This window comes from Nothoprocta perdicaria, unplaced genomic scaffold (genome assembly GCF_003342845.1).
Source record: "Nothoprocta perdicaria isolate Ctin4 unplaced genomic scaffold, notPer1 scaffold_91, whole genome shotgun sequence".
Lineage (NCBI taxonomy): Eukaryota > Metazoa > Chordata > Aves > Tinamiformes > Tinamidae > Nothoprocta > Nothoprocta perdicaria.
Genome location: NW_020456210.1, coordinates 1272137 through 1279392, shown reverse-complemented (window position 1 = coordinate 1279392; position 7256 = coordinate 1272137).

The following is a 7256-nucleotide window of genomic DNA, read 5'->3' as shown; positions in this document are numbered from 1 at the left end:
CGCAGCCCCCACGGGCGGCCGGGGTCCTCCTCAGCCCCACATCGCCCCCAAGGCCTCGCGCGCGGGCTGAGGCACCCGCCCCTGCGCCTCGCTGCTCCCTGCCTCTCCCCCCGCTCTGGATGCGCACGAGGCAGCCCTGAGGAGGAAGCTGAAGGGATTACATTATCCTATGGAACTGCCGAGCGGGCAGCCGTGTTGGTGCAAGGCTCCTTGCACCGGCCACACAGATACATGCAACCATCTCCATCYGTTATGTCAGTTCTTAACTGCCTGTGGATACATGAGGAGACAGAACCAGGCAAGGGTTACTCCAATCAAAGGTGCACAAGGGCTGAAGGGCGAGGAGTGTGCTGAGGAGACAGCTGAGAGGCTTTCCGTGGAAGAGGAAAACTSTGCAGACAGATGGTCTAAAGAAAGAGAAATCCTAGAACACTTCTTAAGGCYGCAAATATTCCCTCAGTGTTCCTAATCCAGTCGCAAGCTTTCCTAAGCTCTGCTTCCCCCCTTCCCCTAAAGCAACCAGCTATGGAAGATGGATGCAGTCCACCTGTTAAATCTCATAGCTATCAAAACAGTCCTATAGTCCGAACTCTGCTTTGAAAAGTACTCCGTTCCCATCACACCGTGAAGACATCTGAATGTCCCTACATCCATTCTGTGCATCGAAAGGTTAAGCTGCTGCATGGGAGCAAGATTCCAAGCGGAGATTGTAAAGTCTATAGTTTAAAGCGTAGCAGCAAATAATTTTTATAACATCCATTAATCTCTTTGAAGCACATTCATGTCTCTGGAAGACAGTGGTACATGCTATTGCTAAAAGCCTGTAGCGCCAAAACTGCTGTCTCTACAGATTCATCCCATATGGGCTATTAATAGTTCCATTAGTCTTTCCTTGAGTAGTTCTAGTAACAATACCATGGTCCAAAAGATTTTTACATAGAGCCATAAGCAGCTAATCTTCACATGGGAGCAATGCTCTAAACTCACTGCTGGAAAGCTGCTCGGGACAGGAAAGGTCTCAGCGCTCGCACGGGGCCCGGCACTAGAGACTCCTCGTCCCGCTAGGGGTATCTGCCTGCAAATTCGCTAGCACGGTAAGAACTAACATTAGCAAAACCCTGGCTTTATCATCAGGGTCCTAAAGGGCTATGGGTTTGTCAGACATTTGAATCTGTCTCAATTGCCTCCTTAATCAAAAGTTCTTAGAATATAAACCAGTATGGTATTCCTGATGGCAACACTACAACACTAGGAAACACTAGGAAAACTAGGAATATAGCTTTTTTTTCCCCCTTCCCCAACTAATCAACAACTAGCTCATACCTCGATACCTTAACACAGGTGAATGATACAGCATCCAGAGCTGAGAAAGTCCTGAAGTGGCTGGTGGAAGCAGAGAAGCCAACTCCTGGGTTTGTTCCAGATCCTTCCCCCAAAAGAGATGTGGTAACTATTCCTTTAGCAGTCTTTCCCACAGGCCAACCTCTTTAAGATTATTGTTGCATCTAGAGCAAACACTGGTGAGTTTAACTGTATAATTCATTGAATTCATACTGTGAAGCCACAGGAGTAGGGATGACCTACTTTCCACCAGCTTTGAGCTGATATTTAAACTTTGATCTGTCAACAGAAGTATTAATTGTCAACATTGTTGTTATTTTCTGGGAGTAACCATAGCCAAATAGGCATTTCATAAATATAAGATAAGATCTGGTTTSTACTCTCCATGAGCCTACAAATTCTGGAGATTTTCTATAGTAAGCTTGCGGGAACTTCCTACAGGATTAAGGTTTTGTTTTGGGGTTTTTGTTTGTTTATTTTGTTTTTCCTTCTCCATGCATCATGATTTCAATGTGAGTATAGAATTCAACAATTCAACAGTGACATATGTTACAAAATATTCAGGTAGTTCTATTTACCCCTTTAAGCTACTCTGATCTAAAGGTTGTCTTAACAGTCTATTTATAGGTTTATCAAGCCAGAGAAATGCCAAGGAGTGCTATGACAAATGCATTGCAGAGGGACTACCACATTATAGGTAGGAAAACCAGGAGCAAGAAAGCAAGAAAGTTTGTAGTGATGCCGTTTGAAATCCACCAAATTTTTCACATTGCTAGCACATCTTTCGCACAAGGTGGCAGAGATGTTTAAGTATAGGTGTGATTGATAGATTTCTCTCTTTCCACTAGGCAGGCCTCATAGCTGARCTGGAACATCTCACTGGAAGACGTCGTTCAGAGGTAAAGGCTGTGGAGCAAGATGGTGCTGGAGACCATCTCCTCCTTGAGAGACTTTCTTACCTCCCAGAGTTCAGTCCCCGCTACCTCACACACTCCCTTCCATGCATCTGTYGAATTAGGGCTGTTCTATCTAGCATTTTTGGAAGTCAATGGGAGAGTAGATACGAAGTTGGAAAGTGGAGTTATGTCCCATCTTCAACCCTTCTTCCACCTTCTGGCAATTGGAGCAAGGAAGGGATTACAGGGCACCACTCCAGCTCAGAAGTGGATGCCTCTCAAGGTCAGCTGTTTAAAAGACTAAGGCTAAGTGACACAGAATAGACTCGAGACTAGTTTCTTGCCATGTATCATTGTCAGATAATTTTGATGTTGCTTAGTATTCCATCCAATAGTATACTTTGTTACCTCGGCACGAACACTTATAAAAAGATCGTTTCTTATTCTGTAGTCAATATGATAGCTTGTATTGGTGGAGATGACCTGATACCACCTTGGTCTTTTCTTAGGGTGGATCTTTTTTTCATCATGCAGTCTAGCAGCAGCAATGGCATTTGCCTCAGAACATAGAATTTCAAGTTGTATCACAGTATCTTTTAGAAAGACCCCAGCCAGAAAATTACAGAGATTATAAATAGCAACAAAGAACCCCCTTCCCTTGCTCAYTTCTGAATTCATCTCCTTCTTCAAAAGCCTGTGGAAGGAGAAGAACCACATCCTGTAAGTCAGCAGGCTCATGCTGTGCGCACTTACAGGCAGTTGTAAGATAACCTATAGATAATTATAAATAGTTCCCACCTATGAAAGTCTCGGGGCTTACGTGGTGTTAACTGGCAACATATCACACAAGGCAAGAAGACTTTCCAAGCTGCAGCATTTCCTTCAAGGTCTGCAGTGTTGTCTTTGTGATAGTGAGTTTCAAGGTTTTCAAGGGCCTGCTCACCACACATGCACGTGTGCATTGGTGAGGTCACATCACCTGTTTGCTCAAAGGAACCCAAAGGTTTTTCCACCCAGCTTCTCACTAAGTACAAGTTACTTCAAGCAAAGTAACTTCAAGCAGTGTTAAGGCCCTGTCTCTGGGGTAGCAGCAAAGCTTTCACTTTCTTCTTTTTTCTTTTCCACTCTAAAGGTTTTGCTTTTCTGCCCATTTCCTCAATCCTTCTCTGAGCTCGTAGGTCAGCACTCCCTCAGAGAGTTCCCTAGCCTGGCTGTACTGGTGTTAGAGATTACCCTAAGTATAAGAGTGTCATTTGTTGGTGAGGCCTTTCACTGTTGCGGTTCACTGCAGCAGCCAAAGATATTTACCCAGTTCAATGCTACAATGGGTCCTGAGAAGCTGGGAATACGACTATTCTGTTTCTAGAAGAGCACTCYTCTCAGGAAAACTGCATTCTGTGAATATCTCCTATGTTGGTGGAAAAAGATAACTCTCATTTTCACTGGTGCTTTCTGCATGGACAGAATGAAGAGCTTGGACACAGGAACCTGCAGCGCACATGTTAGGTGGGCCAGGGAGAATTGCAGTTCTTCCACAGTCTTCCTTTCATCCAGCTGATGGAACCAAGGAGGCTGCTGCTCCGAAATCAGCAACGTGCAGATGGCTGGGATAACGCTGCAGGGAAGCGTATCCTCAACTGACAAACAAGACCCAGAAAGGAACATTAAGGCTCACTCTCAGGCCTTGTCTACACTTGGGAATTTTCCTCCCTCCCCCAGATTCCCACCACTGCTAGTACGAATGCAGCTGCACACTTGTTAGGGATGCTGGGAGCCATAATAGGAGAGTTTTCATCTCATCAGCCATTTGCAGCACTGTGTCAATTAACCCTCCTCAGAGCAGGGTTAACTGATACAGTGTTGAAAACGGCTGCTGGAGCCGCGCGCTGTCTGTACTGAGGCTCCCATTGTTGCTAACCCTCATGCAGCTGCAGTGGAATCAGCCCGTGGGGGATTATTTTAGCAGAAATTCCCCAGTCTGCAAGCAGCTTAAAAATGCAACATAGCCACCTTGTGGGCCAAAACATGCTTTGGCATCACCTCAACATCTTTGGCTACACCTCAGCAGGGAGGTTTTCCTTACAGTCCTGACAATCCAGAGGGAAGGTGCGTTGTGTGCAAAATGCTCAGGTGAGTTTAGCTCAGCAGACTGGTGGGATGTTCCTGCCACCTCCGTGGACTTCCTCTGCCCGTTTGTTCTCTGTAGCTCTGGACCTATGCATGTGTCTGGAGAAAAGGGTGATTGTCCAGTAGGGCCTCTCGTTGATTCATACATTCATTAATTCAGAACTGTGCTATCACTCACAGAAACAGGACCATTTGTTTCTGTTTCTCATTTCTTTAAAGCAGATCTATTATGGTTCATGACTGGAGATTCTTGCTCATGAGCAATTTTGGTTTTTAACTTTTTTATGTCAACAAATAAAGCCTTACTTATGYAGAGCAGTTCCATAAAGACTCCAGCTGATTTCCTATTCTGAATGAGCACAAGTGGCTGAGTCAGTCCCACTTGTTTCCATATCCTTTAGGAAGCAGTTATGAAACAGGCTCATGGAATGCATGGGTTTCCCCCTAGACTGAGTAAGACTAATAGTTCCAACAGCCCATCTCCGTCCTTATCCCTGCTCTATGACCAACACTAACTGAAACAAGTGTTGTTTTGGATTTGCTCTAGTTCTGCACAATACCAGTCTGCCAGTTATCAATAATGAGATTTGTTTTTAAGTGTGTGCAATTCAGAGGTGTGAAAGTGCTGAAACTCAGGCTTGAGAAAAACCTCAGGGAAAGACTCACTGAATCCTTGATTAATGACAGTCAGGTTTCATGTCATGCATGGCATTTTTAGGGGGAAACATAACATTGCTGTATGCAGATTGCTGGGCAACTGCACATGCCTCTAATTATCTACAGAGATTCAACATACCTGCGCAAGGAAATGGCAAAGAGGTAGGCACAGAAGAGAGACTGTCCACAGCTCACCAGCTGTTGCAGTAAGCTGTAGAGCCCAGCTCAGCCTGCTGGGATGTTGAGCAAAAAAAAGATTTGGCCGAAACCTGGATACAGCTGGGAGTTTCCAGAAAGGGAAAAGGGACCGGCTGGCTCTTCCTTCATCTCTCTTTCTGCTGTGATGACTGTTTTTCTCTTGCTAGGATCCCTTTGGACAAAGTGGGGGAGTGGGCAGAGTAACGGGGCTGCCTGCAAAGCAGATGGTGCGGCAGCCCTAGGAGGAAGGAGGAGCAGCACATCAAGCACCCTTAACTCAGATGGAGCAGTGGGGATGCACAGCCAAGTTACAGGTCACCGTTGTCACACAAGGAGCCTGCCACTTGGTGAGCATATTTATGCATTTGCTTCAATGGTTTGCCTTAGTCTTTTGGAAGGTTCTTGAAAGAATGGTAGAAAGTCCCACCCCAAAGCCCTGTGGAATGGGACTTCTCTCTTAGCCCCCTTCTCCTTCAATATTAGGTACAGTATCTTGCATATGTTTTTATATGAAACTCTGTGATTAAAAAAGTACTTAAGGCTGGTTCATTTTTCTCTGCAATGAGTTCAGTTATTTCCTTTTTATACCTTCCAGAATTTACTACACCATATCTAAATATTGGCTGCAGTCCACATGTTTTAGATCATTTTCTATAATGGTCCTGTTGTTACAGAATCCTTTGTGTGTGTGTGTGTGTGTGTGTGTGTGTGTGTGTGTGTGTGTGTGTGTGTGAGAGAGAGAGAGAGAGAGAGGGAGAGAGCTCGCACATATGTCTTGGAAGGGAGGCAGGGTGCATATAATTGTTTGGAAAAAGAAATCAGGGTATATTAATTCCATAAGTGATTTCTGAACCGATAACATAAAAGCAGTAAAAATAGTGAGCAGTGAAATTATAGACCTCCGGTGCTTTACCTTGTATGTGTGGTAAATAATACTTCTGATCCCAGCATGTTACTGTTCTATATATATTCTACCAATAAAATGATTCATTCACCTTTTATTGCTATATAATTATTTCAGATCAGATTTATTGTTGTCACATTTCCTCCTCTTTACTTGCGTTCTAAATGTAGATCCTTCAGCTTGAATCATAAAATGTGTTAGTCARTTGAAAGCTCTACGAAGATGAAACTAAGGCAGCAGCTGAAAGTCCTTATTCATTACACAAAGAGCTTATTACCTGGTGAAGACCATACAGAGAATGCACACATGTAGGCCATGTTGGGCATCCTGGGTACAAACAGGATTTGATGCCTCATTCAACGAACATCATTAAGCTCTGCCCAAAATAAGCGAAAAGCTTTACCCATATTGTCATAGCGTATGGATGAAGCTTATGAAGATTTAACTGAGAATTGTCTCTCTTCACCGACATTCATTACAAAATGAAATCAGTAGCTCTGTCCCAGTGGTCTCCTCTGACTCCTTCCCGTGGCTCCACACACACAGGATGCATTTAAAAGGTAAAGTGTCAGCATTCACTCAATGCATCTTCCCTCTCCACATGGCCAGCTGCTGCGGACGGCGAGTGTGAGGCAGCTCGTACCACATCACACAAACCAATTCACACTCACAGCAGGCTTTGCCCCTCACAACTGCAAGCGAATGCATGGCGAATTTGCTCCCAACTCTCTTTTAAACTTTTCCTTGTACACAAGCCCCAAGACGGTCTGCAAGTGCTATAAATTCACACCACTCTTGCAGTGGTGTAGGTTGCCCTTATAGAGAAGTGCTCAACTTCCCAAAACAGAACAGATGCAGAAGCTCCTGCACTACGTAGTCCACTCCTCACCCACCCTGCAGAGCACCGAGCCAGGGATTAGGCAGTTCAGAGGGCTGCATGGATATCCTTTTGTGCTGCAACAAATTCCACCCCCCAAAATAGTAAATTTAGCTCCTATCCTTTTTTTTTTTTTTTTTCCCACAAGCTAAGATAATTGTATGTTCCCGTCTATTAACAATCCACGTATTTTTAATCAGAATTATTTTGTGCTGTATTTWCCTTGGAAATAACAGGCGTATAGTTTATGTGAAAT